The sequence below is a fragment of the Loxodonta africana genome, chromosome 9 (genome assembly GCF_030014295.1).
Source record: "Loxodonta africana isolate mLoxAfr1 chromosome 9, mLoxAfr1.hap2, whole genome shotgun sequence".
In the NCBI taxonomy this organism is placed as follows: Eukaryota; Metazoa; Chordata; class Mammalia; order Proboscidea; family Elephantidae; genus Loxodonta; species Loxodonta africana.
In genome coordinates, this window is record NC_087350.1 from 114469271 (window position 1) to 114492087 (window position 22817).

The 22817-nt window shown below is 46.0% G+C and overlaps 1 protein-coding gene across 5 annotated transcripts in view; it reads left to right on the top strand.

Moving 5' to 3' along the window:
• Nucleotides 1-22817, top strand: part of KANK1 (KN motif and ankyrin repeat domains 1) — a 241652-nt gene that overhangs the window by 178082 nt on the left and 40753 nt on the right. Inside the window, exon 1 of one of the 5 annotated variants that reach the window (XM_010600014.3) lies at nt 1558-1636. The exons of 3 other annotated variants lie outside the window; for them this stretch is intronic. The gene's annotated coding sequence lies outside the window, so the exon portion shown is untranslated. Of the gene's footprint in view, nt 1-1557; nt 1637-21980; nt 22083-22817 lie in introns of those variants that run through there. One more of the 5 variants, XM_010600015.3, reaches the window with a different exon arrangement.

A 22817-nucleotide genomic window follows, 5' to 3' on the forward strand; every position in this document is an offset into this window, starting at 1 on the left:
TTTAGGACTTTTTTGGTGATTTTTCTTTCATTTGAAAAGAAAGGTTTTCTTTCTTAGGGATCTTTCGCATTTTGAATATGAGCCCTGTCAGGTAGAACCAAAAGGTCGTCACGTGGCTTTCTGAATTTAATCCCGCAGTATTAGGTGTAGCTGATATGTTCCATCAACTTTGCAAATATTTTGTGAAAACATGGGTTCAGCTCATCCTGCCAAATATTCCCTTCCCTGCCCACTTCTCGTTGTGCCTTTTCCCCTGACATCAAACACCCGCTGGGCCGAGGAGTTTTAAGTGTTTCTATGAGGCGGTGGTAGTTCAGTGGTAGAATCCTCACCTTCCATGTGGGAGACCCAGGTTCGATTCCCAGCCGGTGCACCTCATGCGCAGCCACCACCTGTCTCTCAGTGGAAGCCTGCATGTTGCTATGATGCTGAACAGGTTTCAGTGAAGAGTCTAAACGTGGAGTAGGAAGAAAGGCCTGGCAATCTACTTCCAAAATCAGCCAGTGAACACCGCATGGAGCACAATGATCTGATCTGCAGCCGGTCATTCGGGTGTTGCAGGACTGGGAACCGTTTCGTTCTGTTACGCATGGGGTCGCCATGAGCAGGGGGCCAACTTGATGGCAGCTAGCAACAACATACAGCAAATATACTTAAGAGTCTCATGGAAGAAAAATGAGAGAAGATTCCTGAACTGGAAATATGAAAGCAGATATTTCCAATAATTCATAAGTCCAGCTATTTAATATCTTTAGAACCCCGGTGCTGTACTCAGCTCTCACTTTCTTCTCACTAAAACCACAGTCCTCTCTTCCTCTGCTCACAACCGGTCTCCCTGCCCCTTCTCAGGCCACACACCCACCAAGGCCCCGCTGATCCATTTCCTTTTCCGCAGCATTTTAGGTGGATAAGCTGGGGTACTCTATTCAAATCAGGGGCACCTCATGGAAATGTTTTTCAGGGCAGTCAGCTTGGTGTGTTCTCCTCCAACCTGGAGGACAAGGGCTGGTCTGTCTTGCCCTGACCTGGCAGCAGAGGCAGAAGTACCTGGCAGGCTGGTGTGACATGTACCCTAAGCAGTTCTCTGCCCCTCACGGGATGAGTCACTCTGATAATACAAAGGTCTTTATAACACACCAGGGTGGAGGCCTGGGAGTCTGCAAGCCAGTGGGGGAGGCAGGATGGTTTGCATGTCAAACCACCCCAACAATGCAGCTCACAGGAAAAGTTGCAGAACACCAAAGCCCCACGCCACCAGATTTTTCCGTGAGCACCACGTTTCGCCCAGCTTCCAAATCTGCCCCAGGGACAGCTGCTCGGCAGCAAGAGGAGAAAAATGGTCACATCACAGCACAGCGCTGTGGTTGGTTTCCTGTTAGCTAGCCTGTAAGGAATCCCAGCAGGCCCCGAGCAGTGCCTTCTACACATCAGGCACCACACACACACACACACACACACACACACTCTCTCTCTCTCTCACACACACTCACACACACACTCATGTAGGGACTGGGGGTTGTCCAGGGAAGGGTGCTAGGGTGGTTATGTGGGCACCAGAAAAACAGTAACTGGAATTTACCACCAAAGGATGCAGATTTCAGACGAAGAAATCCAACACAGAAGACCTTCCAGAAAGGTAAAAGGGGGCTTCAGGCTGGAGATTTTTCCTCTGGGGCGGTATCCTTTGGTGTTCTGTCTCCTGGGCACTTTGCTGATGACACTACTACTTTCCAAGTAGTAGTGAATTTCAGTTGAGGTGTAGTTTTGGGACCACCAGAAGGAACAGAAGCTCAGTGGAAATGCCTCCACAGGGGGGTTCGTTCATTTAGCCACTCGCTTTGAAATGACGGGGCAGGAGTTTATATGGCAGAAGGACAACCCTTTCCCTTCTTTGTGGAATGGACCAACCCTGAGACCAAGGGAGAGCTGGTCCATCTTTGTCTTACCCTCACTGCTTTGTGAGTTTGTTTTGTTACCATGGCTATAAAAATTAAGGATCATTGAGCTTTGTACAAAAACAACTTTTATTATTTTTCTGTCTCTCCACACATTTTAGCTTTCACTAACTTTCATCTCTGTTCCCATCTCTTAACTCTGGGCCTTTGTCTGGGGACTCATTTTGACAGAAATCGGGGTGTCTTTCTGTGTCTTGAGTCCTGAGGCCTGTGGGAATCCTGTAGGCCTTCCCAGTTCCCTGTGGCTCCAGGTAGTAAGAGACCAACTCTGTTCAGGAGCCGTGTAAGCTAGGGGGCGTCTGCCCCATCCCAGGTGCTGTCCCCCTCTTGGTGGCTTTGCTCAGTGCCCTTTTTGCTTGGCCTGGATGTCTTTCCTGTCTTTATTAATGTTAACAACAACAACAACAAACCAGTTGCAGTGGAGTTGACTCCCACTCATGGCGACCCCATGTGTGTCAGAGTGGAACTCTGCTCCATAAGGTTTTCAGTGGCTGATTTTTCAGAAGTAGTTTTTTAGATCACCAGGCCTTTCTTCTGAGGTGCCTCGGGGTGGACACAAACCTCCATCATTTGTGTGTGTGTGTGTGTGTGTGTGTGTGCGCGCGCGCTTTAGGTGAAGGTTCACAGAGCAAATTTTCTTTTTAAACAATGCACATATTGTGACATTGGTTGCCACCCCGTGACATGTCAATACTCTCCCTTTCTTGACCTTGGGTTCCCCATTACCTGTCCCCTCCTGCCTTCTCATCCTTGCCCCTGGGCTAGTATTCCCCTTTAGTCTCATTTTGTTTTACGAGCCTGTCTAATCTTTGGTTGAAGGGTGAACCTCAGGAGTGACTTCGGTGCTGAGTTAAAAGGGTGTCTGGGGGCCGTGCTCTCGGGGTTTCTCCAGTCTCTGTCAGACCAGTAAGTCTGGTGTTTTTTTGTGAGTTAGAATTTTGTCCTACATGTTTTTCCAGCTCCGTCTGGGACCCTTTATTGTGATCCCTGTCAGAGTAGTCGGTGGTGGTAGCTGGGCACCATCTAGTTGTGCTGGACTCAGTCTGGTGGAGGCTGTGGTAGACGTGGTCCTTTGGACTAATCTCTCCCTTGTATTTTTGGTTTTCTTCGTTCTCTCTTGCTCCCAAAGCGGTGAGACCAGTGGAGTATCTTAGATGGCCACTCAGAAGCTTTTAAGACCCCAGACACTACTCTCCAAAGTAGGATTTAGAACATTTTTTTTATGAGCTATGTTGTGCCAGTTGAGCTAGATGTCCCTGGAGACCACAGTCCCCACAGCCCTCAGCCCAGTAATTTGGTCCCTCAGGGATCAAACCTCCAACCTTTTGGTTAGCAGCCAAGTGCTTAACAATTTGCACTACCCAGGGATCCCATCCGTTAACATAAGCCTTCAACTCCTATTTCAAGTCCTACTTCCTGTCTTACCTCTACCAACCAGTGTTCCCAGATACTCCCCATGGGAATTAATCTCCCCTTCTATATTCCCAGAGTGCTTTGTATTTCTGTTAAATGGTTGCCATTGCTTGCTTTTTATTAAGACTTATGGTTGTGTGCCTCGCTAATCTATAAGCTTTAAAAAACATGGGAGAAGATCCCTAAACTGGAAATACGAGAGACAGATTGATTGCCAGTAATTCATATGTCCACCAGCTTAGCATCTTTACAGCCTAGTCTTGTGCCTCAACCCTTACTGTCTTCTGAGTCCTGTCTTCCCGTTCTCAGTGTGTCTCCCCTCCCCTCAGGCCACACGCCCACCAGGACCCAGCTCATTTATTTCCCTTCCCCAGCAATCTAGGTTGATTTAGGTCTAAGAGGCAAGAACCACATTGACTCCACCTTTGCATGACCATCGAGCCTTCCTTAGTACTCTGCATAAGGAGCCTTCGTAGCGCAATGGTTAAGTGCTCAGCTGCTAGCCAAAAGGCTGGCGGTTCGAAACCACCTAGCCACTCCATGGCAGAAAAGATCTGGTGATCTGCTTCCATAAAGATTACAGCCTAAGAAACCCAAGGGGGAGTTCTACCCTGTCACATGGAATTGCTATGGATAGAAATCGACTGCACAGCTCCAAACAACAACAGGAAGTGCTCTGCATAGAGTTAACAGGCCTAGGTTCAACCAGCAAATGTTTACTGAGCACCTCCTTTGTGCTGGCAAATGGTGACTGTATAATGTTGTTAGGTGCCATCAAGTTGATGTCGACTCAGTGACTCCACGTGACAGAGTAGAGCTGCCCCATAGGGTTGTCTTGGGCTGTAATTTTTAGGGGAGCAGATCTCTAGGTCTTTTTCCCGTGGAACAGCTGGGTGGGTTTAAACGGCCGACCTTTCGGTTAGCAACCTAGTGCTTAACCATTGCACCACCAGGGATCCTTGGGCACATCATAGCTAAAAACAGACATGGTCCACTGTTTTAGAATTTGTGGGATTCAACTGAGCCCTGCCTGTTGCCAGTCTAGTATTGTTACACCCTTTGCAGTTTTCTTCTAGCCCGTTCTCCTCTGTTCTCAGTTGCTTGTTTGCTCATTCACGTTCTGGACTGTTTACCCGGGTATTTTTCCCGAATGAGCAGATGGCTTTCACTCTGTCACACACACACACTTGAGTTCTGCCGCCTCTTACGTCAGGACTACGTGGATGTTGTGGCGTGCTTTCTCTCTTGTCACTTGCTCTCAGGTAGGCTCACGATGGTATTGTCTGCTGGATGCCTCGGGCTCCAGGGAGAGGTGCCTGGTATTAATGGGCTGGCTGACTAAGGATGGATCACTGTCACAGGCAGTTGGCAGGCTATCTCTGGTTTCCAGAGCTGTTTTCTTTGCTTCTTTCACTGCTTGTTAGCAACCTGGCCAGAGGGAGAGGAGGCGGGGCTCCAGTCAGTTCCTTTTGCCCAGGCTTTTCTCTAGTCCAATTTAGTGGCAGGCTGAAACTCTGGATAAGAACCTGAGTTGGTGACCTCTCAGGGGGAGCCTGGCTAGTTGACCCACCTCCCTTCTCTCCCGCTGTTTTCTTGGGCAGTCTCTATAGACCTATCGCCTCTTTTAACTGTGAGGAAACAAATTGCCTTAATAAGAAAAATATCCTGAATGATAAGGGAAATATTATTCCTTATTATTCACAGCGTTTATAGGGTCTTCAAAGGAGCCCTGGTAGTGCAACGGTTAAGCACTAGGCTGCTAACCAACAGATCGACAGTTTGAACTCACCCAGTGGCTCTGTGGGACAAAGACCTGGTGATCTGTTCCCATAAAGATTATAGCCAAGAAAATCCTCTGGGGCAGTTCTATGTCCTATAGGGTCACTGTGAGTCAGAATCGACTTGATGGCACCTAATAACAACACAGAGTCTTTGAGGTAATCCAGTTTTGAAGTTTTTAATTCCTTTCAGTTCTGTGACCCTCCCCCCCCCCATTCATTTTGTCATTTGGCTTTTTTAAATGTTGATTTCAAGTCTTAAATGAAAATGTATTATGAGACTGTCTCTTATATTAAAAAAATTTTTATTGTGGAAAAATATATGTAACAAGACATTTGCCATCTCAGCCATTTTTCCTCGTACAACTCTGGGACATTCATCACATTCATCACGTGGTAGAACCATCATCACGTCTTATTTAAATCTGAGATGAAAGTAATAACCCGGGGCAAGCCAGACTATAAAGGAAACGTAGCCTGTGGCAGGAGGAACAATGGTGGCTCAGTGGTAGAATTCTCGCCTTCCATGTAGGAGACCCTGGTTTGATTCCCAGCCATGCATCTAATGCGAGGCCACCACCCATCTGTGATGCAGAACAGGTTTCGGCGGAGCTTCCAGACTAAGGTGGGCTAGGAAGAAAGGCCTGGAAAGCCACTTCTAAAAATCATTCAGCGGATCAAAATGTTCACATCCCTAACTGATCATGGGGATGGCATGGGACCAGGCAGCATTTCATTCCCTTGTTAATGGGGTCCCCACAAGTTGGGGGCCAACTTGTCGGCCGCTAATGACAACAGCCGCCACCTGTGGAAACTCAGTGTGCCTCCAGCTTTTAAGCCTTTGCATGTGTTTAGGGAAATGCAATTTGTTGGGTACAAGGAAGACTGAGATTTCTTCTTAGGAGCCTCATCTGTGGCTGCTGCTTCCTAATTTCCCTCTCCTGACTGGGCACCTCCGCAGATGGATTCTCTCCTGGGAAAATCCCTCCCTCTACTCAGTCCTCCCAGCAGATCCGTCTAATCCAGGCACATCTAGAAGTCCTTTTCCATCAGTCAAGGCAGTCCACACCTACGAGGAGGAGGAAGAGCTGGAAGCCCTCACAGGACTTGTCCTCTTAATCCCTTCCAGTCCTGTCTTCCCCCTCGGGCTGTGATGGAGGCAGGTTGAGAAGGAGCATGGTGATGTGGAAGGGAAATTCACCCACTCTTCTCCCTGGCTGAAGCCTCCTCCCACCCAGCTGTGGTATCACGCCCATCACAGGCCTGGTTACCTGAGCTGAAACCACAGGAGAGGGTGGGTAAAAGTAACATGCTAAGGTATCACAGCCATCACAGGCCTGGTTACCTGACCTGGTGCCACAGGAGAGAGAAGGGCTCTAAAGTGTAGCAGAAATAACCCGGGTCTACAAAGAGAAACAGAACGGAGCATCTTGCTTTCAGACTCTTTTTACGACTAAAACTCACAGGTAGAGTTCTGCAAGTTAAGTTTACCTGAGAGAGAAATGGTGGGAGGGATGATAGGGTGTTTTCTTGTCTTTATTTTACTTCTGAAATAAAGCATCTTATTAGTTGTTGTTGAGTATGGTCAAGTCGATTCCAGCTCACAGCAACCCCATGTGACAGAGTAGAACTGACCCATAGAGTTTTCTAGGTTGCAATTTTTACGGGAGCAGATTGCCAGGTCTTTTCTCCCAAGGAGCCACTGCGTGGGTTCGAACCACCAACCCGAGTGCCTAACCATTGTGCCACCTATCCTTTTATCTCGTTAGTAAAAGAGCTAAATTTAAACATGAGAGATACCAAATTAACATGTAACAGAATTAAAGTTGTTTTTCTTATTTGTTATAAAACCAGTTGCCATTGACTCGACTCAGACTCATGGTGACCCAGTGTGCATCAGAGTTAGAACTGTGCTCCAGAGGGTTTTCAATGGCTGGTTTTCCAGAAGTAGATTGCCAGGCCTTTCTTCTGAGGTACCTCTGGGTGGACTCAAACCACCAACCTTTCAGTTGGCAGCCGAGCCCAGTAACCTGTTTGCACCACCCACAGTCTCCTAATTTGTGTTGTAGCTTGTTCCAAAAAGTTTGCAAGATGAAATAAATTTAAAATGAGGAAGAAAATAGCAGCCACCTGGAAAGTGGGCAAGGAAATGGATGGAAATAGGAATGGAATTAGAACCCACATGGATAGCATGCAGTCCTCACCCAGGTGGTCTGCAGGCAAAAATTGGGGAGGGAGGTGTTCTATTGGCCGATCCAGTGTTTTACTTTGAATTGCTGGCGTTTTAAAAATTGGTTAACTACATATCAAAATAACGATTTCTTCAGCTCCTCTTGAAAAATCATTATATCTGGCTTCACTAGGCGAGCACGTCCACGTGGCCACGAGGCAGCTGTAGGAGTCACCATAACTTTTAGATGGGACAGGGGCTGTAGGTCTCACCCAGCTGGACCCTTCCTTTCCATTACTGGCCTGGACCCTGAAGGTATTTAAATTTGCGGCCTGGACTCCCAACCTTTGTCATCTTCTGATACAGGACTACACTTTCATTTGCATACAATGACTTTTTCTGCTGGAACTCACCTTTGTATAAGCACGCAGGACAGATCTAAGCTACTTTTGTTAAAGAATTACTCAAAACTGCTTTATAAAAGAAGATGTGTTCTTACCAGAACACAATATTTCTGATAAAAAAATTTAGCAAAAAAAAATTTTTGCTGTCATCAAGAAAGCTCCATTCAGAAGTAAGTTAAGAATTAATAATAAATAAAGAAAAACTACATTAAGAATTAAATCCTTGGTTTAATTCTTAAGAAAAAGTCTTTTCTCATTAATACTTAGTTTGGAATATGATGACGTGACTAAGTAATATCAGAATTTTGCAGAAAAAAACATCTCTACAGAAAAGAACATCTCTCTGCAGAAAACTACAGAAAAGAACATTTCTATATTAAAAGCAAATGATAAAACAAGCCCAAGGGGACTTGGGGGGATGATGGAAGTATTTCAAAACTGGATTGCAGTGATGATTTGTACTATATAAATTTACTAAAAACTCCTCTAAGTGTTCACTTAAAATGGGTGAATTTTATGGCACGTAAATTATTTCTCTGTAGAGCTGTTTCTAAAAAAAAGGAAAAATAGGCTCAACTCAGATCTCTTATCTCATAGAGGTGGTGTTGGGCAAAGTAGTTTGGAGTTCTTTGGACTCAATACTTCAAAGCATCTGGCACTTGAACCATTGTTCTGAGTTTGTTATTTCACTTTTCATCCGCTTATTTATTTGGCATGAAACAAGTCCAAATGAGTCCCAGGGTCTAAAAAAATTTAATCTTTGGAGCTTCACACAGAGAATTGTCCCAAGATAATCACTTTTCAGTCATCCAGCCGTCGGTGGAGGAGGGTAGACTGAGAAGGTAAATGGCGTGACTAGGGATGCTTGGGATTAAGGTGAACCAGCCAAGCTAGACAAATCCACTAGCTCCTTGTGAAACTCAGCTGTCTCCACCTAGCTCTCCCCTGGTTTGAATCTTACAAAGCCACCTTTTGAGAGTCCTCCTAATTGCTGATGACCTCTGTGTTATTGTTTAAACTGGCTTTGCTTGTTTGCCCTGTGAGGAGGCCAGTAAATCCTGTTCTTCTATGGCTAAGTGACCCAATCTATTCAAACAGAGGTGAAGAAAGGGTTAAAAATAACTTTGCTTTTTTTTTTGGTGACAAATTTAAACCCTCAGAAGGACATATGCTTCTTACTAATTTTTAAAAACAGAAACAAAAAGTTGCTCCAAGATACTGTCACCCAAAACAGAATGCACTTGTCTGGGGAACTCATTCTTTGTCTGAAAGTCACCTGATCCAATTTGGATGAAATGTTTAAGGGAACAAGGGGAAAAAGAAAGGTTTGGGTTTGTGGTTGACAAGTGGTGAGTGTTTTTAGCCTTCAGGTTACATGTTGCATTAAATAAGAATAAACCAAGAAAAGGAACTGTGCGTCTCCGGCCCAGCCTGGGTTAGGCGTTAAGACTGAATCATTTCCTTCATAAACCGGCTGTGATTCTAACGGGGCCATTCTCACATAAGCCAGCGGGAAGCAGGAGGGAACGTTTGCTGCCTTCCCATCTCAGTTCTTCCTGGAACGAGCAAGTTTACAACTGCATTTCGGGGTTCGTGTATCATGGGTCTAAAGAGTGTGCGGATAGTTTCTTCAAAGAATAACTAAAAGGGGATGAACGAGGTATGCGTTTGGTGCTTCATTTTTAAGATTCTTGCTGGTAGTTTGGTTCCTTGGTTGTTTTTGCTGTCTCACGGATGGACGCCGAGAGCGCTGGAATGAAACCCCATGGCCAGCAGGCTGTTGGTTGGTCAGGAAATTCCAGATGGGTATAAATAAATTCTCCGCAACAGCTCCTGGGCGCTTTGCCTGCTCCTGTGTGCAGTCTCTCTAATGCCCAGGAAAGCAAGCCTGGAGCTAAGTTTCCTGCTTGCTGAAAATCACAGTTATTTTGTTTCTGAGTAGGTAAGAAAACCTAAAAAAGAAAGAGAGGGGAGGGCGGGACACGTGGGCAGCGGGTGGGTGAGACAGAAACTCAAGCTCTGTGGAATGAAAAATATTTACTTCTATTACAAGCTGGGGAGCCTAAACTCGGGACGTGACTTTGGGTCAGTGAAAATTTAGCTTTAGCATAAAGATGTCATTGTCGTAGGAGTGAGAGGTTGTACCTATATGCTAAGCTTCGTGTTTTGAGTTTATGGCATACTTACATTCCAGAATGCCCTTTCTGGTTGCTAAATCCATCTCTGGCCGTTTGTTTTCATCTGTTCTTCTAGAGGGGAGCTGCTCAGTATGCCTTCGAGCTGGTTACTTTTTCTTATATAAATACTACAAAGCAAAATAAGGGCTGGGCTTCCTATGAATATTATAGCTACCCCCCGCCAAAAAAAACAAAAATTGTACTGTTTTGTTAGAAAAGCCCTTTCTGTCCCAAAGTCCTAGCTCATCCCACTTTCTTACTGTTCACAAAATTGCTCTTTGAACGCGTACGTTTCCTAGGCATGCTGTTTTTGGAGAAAGTTTGGGGAAACAGCATGAAGTCCCCAAGGTGGTTCTCTCGTGTACACACACAACAAATTCGGGCTGCGTTTCAGCAGTCATTCTGTGAGTTAGGCAGTGGACTTTGGGAATAGCAGCATGCCCTAGGTTGCTGAAGAGCAAGTAGTACAGAGCCTGAGGATCTTGGCTATTTCGAGACAGGTTCTTTTGTGGTGAAGAGTTACCGCGGCTTGCAGTCAGGGCTGAGAGCTGGAGAAGGGGGCCATTGTAACCCGCAAGGCCTCTGTGTCCATCACGTGCCTTCTTAACACAATGTGCCCTTTACTAAGACATAGCCCACCCCACTCCCAGAACAATCACCCTTTCCACGTTCTTCCCCCTCAGTCCTCACCTGCAGCTGGCTTCTGGCTTCTGGGCTCTTGAGACACACCCACACTAGAGCTGCAGATACAGTTGGAGGGAAACTGCCTTTAAGGATGGTCAGGTTGGGCCAGGAGCCCTTGGGTGATACAAACACTTAACATACTGGGCGGCTAACTGAAAGGTTAGCTGGTGGTTCGAGTCCACCCAGAGGCGCCTTGGAAGAAAGACCTGGTGATCTACTTCTGAAAAATCAGCCATTGAAAACCCTATGGAGTACAGTTCTACTCTTGACACACAGGGGCCACCATGAGTCAGAGTCGACTCAGCAGCACCTTTATTTTTGCCAGTTGTGCCAGGTGTTAAGCTGTACCTGGGAAGGTGCTGCCAAATGGGACAAGCAGAGGGCAAGGCACGGGGTACTGTTTGCCAGAGCACATCTGAGCTCACATTGCCGCACTGGGCTTCTTTCTTCGCTTGCTCACGTGGCAGACAATATTATGAAATTTTGTGTAAAATACAGTCAAAGAAGCATAGGCTGGAAGCGACCTTTGGAAGTCGAGTCCTACCAACACCCTCATTTTACACATGCAAACCTGGACCTGGCTGGCGCATTGTGCGATTCCAAGCCCCTGTTGCCCACCGCTTGACCGCCAGTGAGGAAACAGTCACAACTCCTGTTCTTATTTTATGATAACCTGGACTCTTGGCAACACCACGTCTGTCAGAGTAAAACCAGGCTCCATTGCGTTTTTAACGGCTGTGACCTTTTGAAAGCAGATCACCAGGCCTTTCTTCCAAGGTGTCTCTGGGTGGATTTGAACCTCCAGCCTTTCAGTTAGCAGTGAGTGCATTGGCCATTTGCACCACCCAGGGACTCCAGTTTGTTTTATGATACTACCCCCACCGCAGTTCAGGCAGACCTGGATGGTGGCCACGGCTCTGCTCCGTGGTTCTGTAAGGCGCTGCCTCTGCAAGGCATGTTAGAGTCCTCTGCTGTGGGGACTTCATCAGAAGCACAGAAATGAGATTGTTCAGAAAAATCAGCAGGTAACTTCGTCTTCTTATTTTGAGAGGAAAGTATTTTCACTTGATCATAGTATACTTTTAAAGGCTGAGGAATGTTTGTACGGTTGCTTTTGTTTTCTTTTACCTTTAGCATTGAGAGCTTCTCCAGGCATAATTGTTGCTGGCCTAGAGCTTCCCTCTCCCAGCCCTGATATGCATGCACACATACGTGTGTACATGCACACATACATGTGCACGCATACAAAAGGCACACGTGTGCACACATATGCAGGCACACACAGGTGCACACATATGCGTGAACACAAAACACAGGCACATACACGTGTACGTGTACATGTGTACACATACACAGGTACGTATACACAGGCACATGTGTACACATACAGACAGGCATGCACACACAGGTACACACACAGGTACACACATGTGCGCACATACACGTGTTCCCATACATGTGCACGTGCATACACACATACACAGGCACATCCCCTCCAGGGCCCAGCCAGCATCTTCTGACTCCTTCTAGGAAGCAGAAATCTTGAGAACAAATCTCAAGATCGTCTCAAACTCACTTGATTTTGAAGAAGTATCACAGACACCTCAAATCCTGGCCTTATGGTGGGAAACAAAAGTAGGATGGTCTTTGCCCCACATTTTTAGCCCCCACTATTCTCACCTTCCACCCCCTGTCTGCCAGTCTGTTGTACTGTGGTGGCTTGTGTGTTGCTGTGATGCTGGAAGCTATGCCAATGGTATTTCAATACCAGCAGGGTCACCCGTGGTGGACAGGTTTCAGCGAAGCTTCCAGACTAAGACAGACAAAGAAGAAAGACTTGGCAACCTATTTCCAAAAATTAACCAATGAAAACCACATGGATCACAATGGGATATTGTCCCGCTTGCTTGCTTTGGACACGTTATCAGTAGAAATCAGACACTAGAGGAGGACATCATGTTGGCTGAAGTGGAGGGACCCTCGGTGACATGGATGGCATAGTAGCAGCAGTGATCTACTTGAGCATACCAGCAGTCCTGACGATAGTGCAGGACTGGGCAGCGTTTCATTCTGTTGTACATGGGGTCGCTGTGAATTGGAGCTGACTCGACGGCAGCTATCTGTATATTTAGTCCCAAAATTTTTTCCTCCTTTTCAAATACAGAGCAAGTCTGCTCTCGCATCTTGACATGCTGAATTGGAGCCGAATTCCCCAGATGTCCCCCGTCCTTCCTTCCTGCCGTCACTCATACCACATCGTCCCAGCTTAGGTTCCCCTATTGTAATGACCTCCAGAAAAGGAAATCCCATAGTGTTTCTCTGCATTGAGTCATCCATGGGTTTAAAGAAACACGTTTTGTTTTTAAACAGCAGAACGAGGTGATGGAAGGAGCACTGGAGGGCGAGCCCAGGAGTCTCAAGCTTAGCCCCCAGGGAGCCGAGAAACAGAGTGGCCAGGCTTTCTCATGTCCTCCTCAGTACTGGGGGAGAGGACAGCCAAAGTACTGACAAGCTCCAAGTTCTTAGTGTCTAAATGAGTAAACAAAACTCTCACGGTGCGAAGGAATTTGTGCTACCAAGAGAAAGATTCATGAGACTTGAAAATCCATAGAAAACCCAACGGAGGACTTAGGAGAGAATTTCATATGTGTTCTAGCACCTAGCCAGAGCAATCTTATTAAAATGCAAATCGGATTGCTTTGTTCCCTGCTTAAAACAAAAAAAAAAAAAAGAAAACTCTTGCCAATACAGTTGATTCCGGCTCATAGCGACGATGCTCTGGAACAGAGTAGAACTGCCCCATGGGTTCCTAGGCTGTATCTTTTCCGGAAGCAGACTGCCACATCTTTCCACCAGGGTGGCTGCTGGGTTTGAACCACCAGCCTTCTGGTTAGCAGCCGAGTGCTTAACCACTGCGCCATCGGGGCTTGTTGTTTCCTGTTTAAAACCCTTCAGTTCCTTCCCATTGTACATAACCCCCCAAAACCCTATGAAGGATCCCAGGCCCTGCTTGATTGGGGTTGATTCTTTATCAGGCAGAGGCACCTCTCAGTTCTGAGAAGGGACAGGCTTTGCATATGCTGTTTCCTCTGCCCCGAACTTTGCACATCCCCTTCTCCCAAGATTCACCCCCTACCCCCTTACCCTCTCCCCACACACACTCTACCTGGTGGACTCTTCAAATACCACTCCCTGGTATGGACTCCCTGCCCCCAGCTGGAACAGGGTCCTCCACCCAGCTCTCATGTGTTGTTCTAGTTGCTGTTGGAGTGGATTGCAGCTCAGCTACTAGCCAAAAGGTTGGTGGTTTGAAACCACCCAGGGTTGCACTAGAAGCCAGGCCTGGCGATCCGCTTCCAAAAGGTCACAGTCTTGCAAACTCTATGGAACGCAGTTCTGTGCACATGTTGGGTTGCCATGGGTACCCTAACATACCTGCTGTGTTTTACTTCCATAGCAGTTGTTGTTGTTGTTGTTAGGTGCCATCAGGTTGGTTCTGATTCATAGTGACCCTATATACCACAGACAGAAACACTGCCCAGTCCTGCGCCATCCTTAAAATCGTTGTTATGGTATCATAGCAATTATCAGTTATTTATTTCTCTGTGAGATCACTTGCCTGTCTTCTGTAGTTTATAAGTCCCACCTAGACAGGCTCTGTATCCGTCTTGCTTCACTCCGAGCGGTGTTTGGCGCATGGTAGGTGCTTAATAACTATTTACTGAGTGAAAGGACACATCCGCCTTTCGGTCTGACAGTTGCACCCTCCCTAGGTCACCATTCCCTTCACGGGGTGTGGGACTGGTTAGACTTGGAATATGGAGCTAGTACAGAAAGGGGTAGCGATGAGAGACAGCGGAAGAGCTAGAGACTGTGAACAGGCTCACATCCTTGGGGGCAGATGAAGACAGTGGATACAGCTGTCAGAGAAGGTCTAAAGATTAACGAGGAGGAGCCAAAAGGAGTTACAGATGTGAGAAACACCACCACATTGTAACTTGGCTGTGGAAACCAACCGAGCCTGTAAAACCGCACGGTTATGCTACCTGTGACACGGCAGTTGCCTGTTGTTTCTTTTGAACTCCAGGTATACATGTTTGCTTTCTTCAGTGTTATTGTTTTATTCACATGAAGCATTCATGCAGCCACACCTGAAAAGTCTTGGTGGAATTGAGGTCGGTGGTACAGGGATTCAGGCTTCCTAAAACCAAAACCAAGCTAGTTGTCATCAAGTTGAGTTTTGGCAACTCGTGGTGACCCCATGTGTGCCAGAGTAGAACTGTGCTCCATAGGATTTTTAACAGCTGTGATCTTTTGGAACTCGATTGCCAGGCCTTTCTTCCAAGGTGCCTCTGGGTGGACTCAAACCTCCAACCTTTCATTTAGCAGCTGAGTGCCTTAACTATTTGTACCACCTGCATATTATTTCAGTCTTCATAGAACAGAGCCTAGCTCCTGGCAGGCGCCCATCCTGTGCTGATAAATGAATGGATGTGTTAGCTGGGAGGGAAGACGAGCAGGTGTTAAAATAACTCCTCAGTAAATGCAGGAACAAAATAAAATCACATGCCATACATTAAAAAAAAAAACAAACAGTGAAGAACACCTACATTATTGTCCTTTTTCAGTTACTATGGTTTTTTATTCTTTTTTTATGGAGTATTCTAAAGCAAATGGTATTTTCTCAGATTTGGAACAGGGAAGGTCCTGGAAGATAAAGGAGCTTAACGCTGACAGTCCTCAGGAGAATCTTCCCGTTCAACCTGTTTAGAAGGATGCTGTTCCACTGCCCTGCCTTCTTTATCCCACTGTCGCATGCCTGGGAAGGCTGGTTTGCTCACTCAATTACTTTTATGCTCTGGGTAATTAATGCCATGAGAATTGTCTCTCGTTTTCTTTCCTGCCTCGAGGTCTTTGCTGAGGTGGAATCTTTCTGACTACCTCAAACAGCAGGATGCGTGCACACTGCAGCTTTACCTGTGGGAATCTGTAATAACTATGTGCTTCTCTGGGCCTGATTCAGCTCTCTCAGCAAAATCTCTGTGCTTCACGTGAGAAGAGACGATACGTTAATGGGAATTAGCGGAATTCTTTGCTTTCAACAGTCAGGTAGAATGCAGGTTCTGCCTGGTTCAGTCATGGCTGACAAAACAAGACCCGAATGGACCCAAATTTTTAAAATGTGTATAAACCAGAACAACATCCAACCCAAACCAAACCAAACCCACTGCCATCGAGTCAGTTCCAACTCATAGCAACCCTATAGGACAGAGTAGAACTGCCCCATAGTGTTTCCAAGGAGTGCCTGGCGTATTCGACCTGCTGACCTTTGGGTTAGCAGCCATAGCACCTAACCACTACGCCACCAGGGTTTCCAAACAATATCCAGAATGGGAAAAATTATGGGTGGAAGCCCTGCTGGAAACTTAATCTCCCTCTTAGAAAACAAGGGCACCGTGCACGTTGCATGGCCACCAAACCTCTTCACTGGCAGGTTCAGAAACAGCGGTGCCCTGCTCAAGGATGGCAGCTGACCTCACCACTTTGCACGTGTGTCCTGCTCCACAGTCCTGGCAATAATCCAGTCTCACACCTCAGGCTTCTGAAAGGGCTCACTATACCTCTTCCGAGTCTTCTATTCCAAGGCTTCAACCTGTAATTTTTCCTGTTCCTGTTATCGTTCTACTTCACCCACATTTTTAAAATTCAGGTCTGTTCCAATTTTGCTTCGTCTGCCATAACTGAACTGGTTCAAATTGACTGAATCCCTGGGTAGAAGAAGAAAACCTCATCAACAGTGTGTGAAAGTTGTGGCGCCTGGGAACAATTATTTTTCATGGCACCATTAGTCAGTAATTGGGCCTCAAGTGAGCAGTGAAACCAGAACAAAGAAGTCAGCATGTCAACATTCTGTCCACTTAAAAGGCCACCAGGGCACAGCATTTTAGAAACCTCCAGGGCTTTTTGCTCACAGCTCACACAGTCGAGTACCTAGAAAAGTACTCAGTGCCCGGCAGTAAAGACACACCCCATTATTTTATCACAAAATTTTTTTAATTAAACATAAATTGAGGTAGAGAAACAATTTTATTTTTTTCACATGTGTAACCAGTTGTCCCAGTACCATTGATTTACTAGCGTATACTTTCCCACTAATTAGTAATGCCACCTCCGTAATACATTTAAATTAAATGGAAAAAAAAAATAGTACCCCGTGCTTGCGCATGAAAAAGTGGCGTTTTATCAGCCTGTCCATGAGCACGATGTATTGGTACACTGAGAATTGGAAGACCTGAAGACCACAGCTTAGTGGCCAGAGTCTCAGTGACTGGATGTGAATGGTTTCTTCTGCACGCTGTCTCTAGCGCAGAGTTGCTGTTGACATTTGGGGTCAGATAATCTTTGTCGGGGCGGCCATCCTCTGCATTGTAGGCTGTTGGGCACCGTCCATGGCCTCCATCCACTAGATGCCAGGAGCACCCCACGCCCCCAATCGTGACAACCAAAAAATATCTCCAGACATTGCCAAATGTCCCCTTTGTGGCGAATTCTACCCAGGTTGAGAACCACTGCTAGCAGGTTAGTACTCCCAGACTAGTTTCCAGCCGTTTACCTTCCATTTCCTGGTGAGCACATTCTTTTTTCTTCTTTTTAAATTTAATTTTACTGTGCTTTAGGTGGAAGTTTATCGAGCAAATTACTCATTCCAAAGTTTATACACAAATCATTTCGGGACGTTGGGCTGCACGGACAGCATCCATCCCGGCTCCTCCCCGCCAAGCCCTCCTTCCCCTTCACCGAATGGTCACTCACCCTGTCTTCAAGCTCATCTTCTTCAGAAACTTGCCCGTGGTGAACTCCGTCTGTCTACTCACTGGTCACATACTGCCACACTGTTCCTGTTTGATAATACGCCTTTGTGACCCCTCTCAATTTGTGTTAGGCTTAGACTGTTGGGCATGTGTCTCCCAGCTAGACTCTGTCTGCTCGTTTTCTTCCTTATAAATTCTTCCTCCTCCTCCTTCCCCTGAAGAGGACCGTTTTCTACAGCTTATCAAGCCCTCTGTAAATGCTACATAATGAAGGCATAGGTGGTGCCAGGAGCGGTCCCACCACTGACCGTCCAGACAGTGAGATGATTCTTGTAAACACCAGGGACAGCCCTCAAGTCCCGGATGTTTCGTTGGAAAGCTGTTCCTTTCAAGATTCCAGTTGCAGATACGGCCAGTGGTTTTTGACTGTGGGACAGCAGGCATGGCTGCATTGCTCAGACAAGGCCTTTTGGGTAGTCAGGATTCTCCTTATCACCCACTTAGAGTTTTTTTTTTAATTGTACTTTAGATGAAGGTTTACAGAACAAACTGGTTTCTCATCAAACAATACACACATTGTTTTATGACATTGGTTAACAACCCCACGACATGTCAACACTCTCCCTTCTCAACCCTGGGTTCCCTATTACCAGCTTTCCTGTTCCCTCCTGCCTTCCAGTCCCTGCCCCAGCGCTGGTGTGCCCCTTTAGTCTTGCTTTGTTCCATGGGCGTGTTGAACCTTCCACTGAAGGGTGAACCTCAGGAGTGACCTCATTACTGAGCCGAAAGGGTGTCCGGGGGCCATACTCTCAGGGTTTCTCTGGTCACTGTCAGGCCAGCAAGTCTGGTCTTTCTTTTTGAGTTAGAATTTTGTTCTACATTTTTCTCCAGTTCTGTCTGGGACCCTCTGTTGTGATCCCTGTCAGAACAGTCAGTGGTGGTAGCAGGGCACCATCTAATTGTACTGGACTCAGTCTGGTGGAGGCTGTGGTAGATGTGGTCCGTTAGTCCTTTGGACTAATCTTTCCCTTGTGTCTTTAGTTTCCTTCATTCTTCCTTGCTCCAGAAGGGGTGAGACCAGTGGAGTATCCTAGATGGCTGCTCACAGGCTCTTAAGACCCCAGACGCTACTCACCAAAGTAGAATGTAGAACATATTCTTTATAAACTCTGTTATGCCAATTGAGCTAGATGTTCCCCGAGACCATGGTCCCACTTAAGAGATTTTTTTAAACTGTTGCTGTTATACTTCCTTGGAGTCCTGGTGGCACAGTGGTTATGCACTCGGCTACTAACCAAAAGGTTGATAGGTCGAATCCACTAAGCCGCTCCTTGGAAACCCTATGGTGCAGTTCTACTCTGGCCTGTAGGGTCGCTATGAGTCAGAATCAACCTGACAGCAATTTGTTTTGTTTTGTTTTGTTTTATTATACCTCCTTAGTTATTCTTGAAACTACCAGTTTTTTGTTGTGAAAAATTTTGATTGTAGTATCTTCCTGCTTCATCATTTAGTATTTCTTCTGTTCAAGATCTAATCTTAATTTTTTGAGGAGGAGAAGGGGTTGTGGAGGAGACTTGTACCCATTAGAATACAGTTTAGCTGCAAGTAGCAGAGACCCAGAACAAACAATAGCTAAAGCAGAATAGAGGTTTATTCCACTTTCGTGTAGAAGCATAAAGGGAGCCCCTCCAGGAACGGTTTGGAAGTTTTGATCCATGACGCCCTTAGAGACCAGGTGCCCTGTGACCTCGTGGTCCAAGATAGCAGCTAGTGTTCCATTCATCACATCTGCATTCCAGGCAGCAGGAAAGAAGGAAGAATGAAGGTCAGATAGCTATTCCTTCATTACCAAATTTTTATTTTAATTTTGATGGCATGGGTTTTCAGTATTGAAATGCATGCTTGCTAATTGTGTTTAAATTTTTGGTTAGTAATACAGATTTTGAGAAATATGATCTGGTAATACAAGCCACCAGAGAGGCGAGTGGCATTCTGGCACCACCGATCTGTGATATGACAATATACCAATAAGAACTAAACAGAGAATTTATTACGGGCGCCTTTCCATTAGGTTACACGGGGAGCCTCCGGTTTTCCAAATCTGACACAGAAAAACCAAAACAAACCCACCAGGGCTCCCTAACTATCACACAGGAAAGCCACAATTATGCTTGCAAGCCTTATCTCACAGAAATAAAGGAAAAAAGGCAAAAGTTTACAAAGCTAACACATCCAGGAAGCACCACCTAATAGAATACTCAACCTACACAACAGTGAGGCTCCAACTCGGGTCTGCTGCGCTTCACGCATTTCAAAAGGGACACACCTTGATGCTGAAAGCATTAGAACCAGAATAAGGCCTTTACCTCTGAGGTCCAGAGGCATAAAAAGTGGCTGGTACACCGTTCATCCAATAGTAACTAAAGAGTTAAGGACTTAATACTCCTGGGAGTAGCTACATGACATGTTCTTAGTTATGACCCTGCTAAAAAAAAAAAAAAAGGAAGCTGGGGAAATAAAGCCTTTCTGTTTGCCCAGATGAAAATAGGGGATTCTGTTAGCATGGAGGAGTCACTGAGTGGAGCCAACAGTTAACATACTCACCTGCTAGCTAAAAGGTTAGAGGTTCAAGTCCACCCCACGATGCCTCTGAAAAAAACCCTGGCCATCTACTTCTGAAAAATCAGCCATTGACAACCCTGTGGAGCACAGTTCTACTCTGACACACGTGGGGTCACCATGAGGCAGAACTGAGTCCGCAGCAACTGGTTTCTCACATATTGGTATCAAAGAATGGGAGGATGATTATTGAGGACCGTCTAGCCATTTTTGCCACAACTGCCTCCGTTTCCCCCCCTCCCAAATTAACTCTCTCAGATCTTACTTCAATAATGCTCTTGCTTTCCAGACAGTGACTTCTTGTAGTCATATTTTTTGAAAACTAATACCCGTGGGTTGTAAAATTTTATAAAATACAAAGAACAAAATGAAAACCACCCGTAATTTCTCTACCTAAAGATAACTACTGAGAAGGTATTACACAAGAAATGTCCTAACACTAACATGGAACAAGCAACTTGTGTCTACAGAGCACTGAGATTTTTTTCAAAGTTTATTGTATCGTACACTCAAGTGTTTATTCCTTCAGTAAACATTTCTAAACATCTACGTTGTTCCCAGTATCTTGTGAATTGGTATGTGGCGGGCAGAGCAATGAAGGGAATTTTAAACTCGACTTTTAGCTCTCAAGCTGCTTTTATTCAAGCCCAGGGAGACATATAGGAAACAACTGGAAAATAAGTGCAGCCCCCCTAAGTGCCATATTTATGTCAGTGTCTGTAAAGGTACCCTAGAAAGCAGGAGATAAAAAATAATAATGGCAGTGGATGTATTTTTAGTTGTAGAATAATTTATACCACAGACGCTTGTTTGTAAAGCTTACACCTTGACAGCACATCTTCCTCTTTGTGCTCCTGGAGACTGATACTCAGGGTAGCCTGGTTTATAACTCGGGGTTCAGTGAACCTCAGCCAGGCTCAGATGGATCTGGGCCAAGCAGTGTTAGGAAATAATAAAGCCTTTTTTTTAACATGGTTAAATTCAAACCTCTACTGATGCCCAGCTTTTAAAAGTCCAAAGTTCATTTGGGGATAATTCAGCAGAACCCAAACTTCCTGTGACTTCTGTGTTGAACTTCAGAAATAACTAAGAGGGGCCAGTTAATTTTGGCTGTAAAGTGTGATGTGTTTTGTCATGTCCTAAATCCTGAAATTTTATCAGTTCATTTCATTTTTGAAACATTTTTTGAAGGGAAAAAGAGAAACAAAAACCTTTCCTATAGAAAATGCTTAAACTATAGTGTTAAGTGGGAGAAGCAGCTGTGTTAAGAAATACATAAAAAAAACGCCAAGGGATTTATACCAGAATATTAACATGTGGCACTAGGTGTTGAGATGCTGAGTGACTTTTTTTCTTCATTAAATGGTTCTGAACATGGCACCCTTTTTTTTTTTTTTTTTTTAAAGTAACTGGAAGTAGAAAAGGTTTCTTGTTTGGTCGTTTGTTTTGTTTTGGTTTTTAAGATTAAAAGAAAACTTTGACCAGAGGTAAAGCTCAGTCAAGGTTAACCCTACAGGATAATTACTTGTTAGGAGCCATGTTGAGAAGATTCGGTCAGGTGCTCTAGACCAGTGGGCCCTGCCAGGCCCTTTTCAGAACCTGCAAGAACACTGGGGCCAATTGTGCCTCTGGGCTTCCTAAGGTGACGGAGGGCTGAGGCCGCTTAGCGTTCCACACGAGAACACAAAGTCTTTCATGAAGAAGTGACTGGTACCAGAGAGACAGGGCCCCTCTGTAAAAAGAGTGTTTAAATTGCTGGCCTTATTTTTACTCCTGGCAACATCGAGCTGGAGCACACGCGTTTTCAAAAGAGCCCGGCTTCCTGTTTTCATTAAGCAAACAGGGAATGCTGAACAGCTGACTGTGCCCGGGGTGGTGTAACCCAAGCCGCAGCGGGACTCCATTGGTGAACGCTCGGCCTATGGTGTGTGTGCATGGCCTGCCTAAGCTGACACGAATGTTGAACCTCCTCTCCTTATGGGGTGAGGAACGCGGGCATCGGAGGCCGAGCCCTGGTGCGGCAAGCTCGCAGGGTGCAGTGCAGCAGGGCGCCCGGGCCTCGGGCTCCTGGTAGGTGCGCAAGCGGGCGGGCGAGTGAGTGGGGCGAGTGGGTGGTCACAGGGCCTCAGCACCACGGCCCGAATTCCCCCGTGGCCCGGGAGAGGGCCGGGAGGAAGGGCTGTGAGCGTGGCGGCCTCTGTACTCCAGAGACCTGGCTGGATCCGGAGGGGTCTACTGTAGACTCGCGGGCTCACAAGGAAGGCCCATGGCCCCCGAGAGCTTTCTGCCTCTGTCTGACACCCGAGTCTGCAGTTTCTCTTTGGTATGGAATTCCAGACAGCCTTGGAAACAGGTCTGGTTGCATATTTTGAGTGAGCGTGTTCTCCGTGTGGAGCTGAAAACTTTAAAAAAAGAGAGAAGGAAAGACGACCTTCATTAGCTTGAGCTGGCCAGGCACTCCGGCAGGGCGCACTCATTCTTAGGCTAGAAAACTGTAGGTGCCGAGTGCATCTTGCAAATAGAGTTCTATTTCCACATCATTTAGAATTGAAATCTAGCGCTTAATTTCTTGCTGCTAAGGCATTTTTTTTTTTGTTTTTTTTGCCCTGGTGGCGTAGTGGTTAAGAGCTTGGCTGCTAACCAAAAGGTCGGCAGTTTGAATCCACCAGCTGCTCCTTGGAAACCCTATGGGGCAGCTTTACTCTGTTCTTTAGGGTCACAATGAGTCAGAATTGACGCGATGGCAATGAGTTTTTTGTTTTTTTTTTAGAGCAATTTAATAATGTTTTAAATGCAGGCAAAATG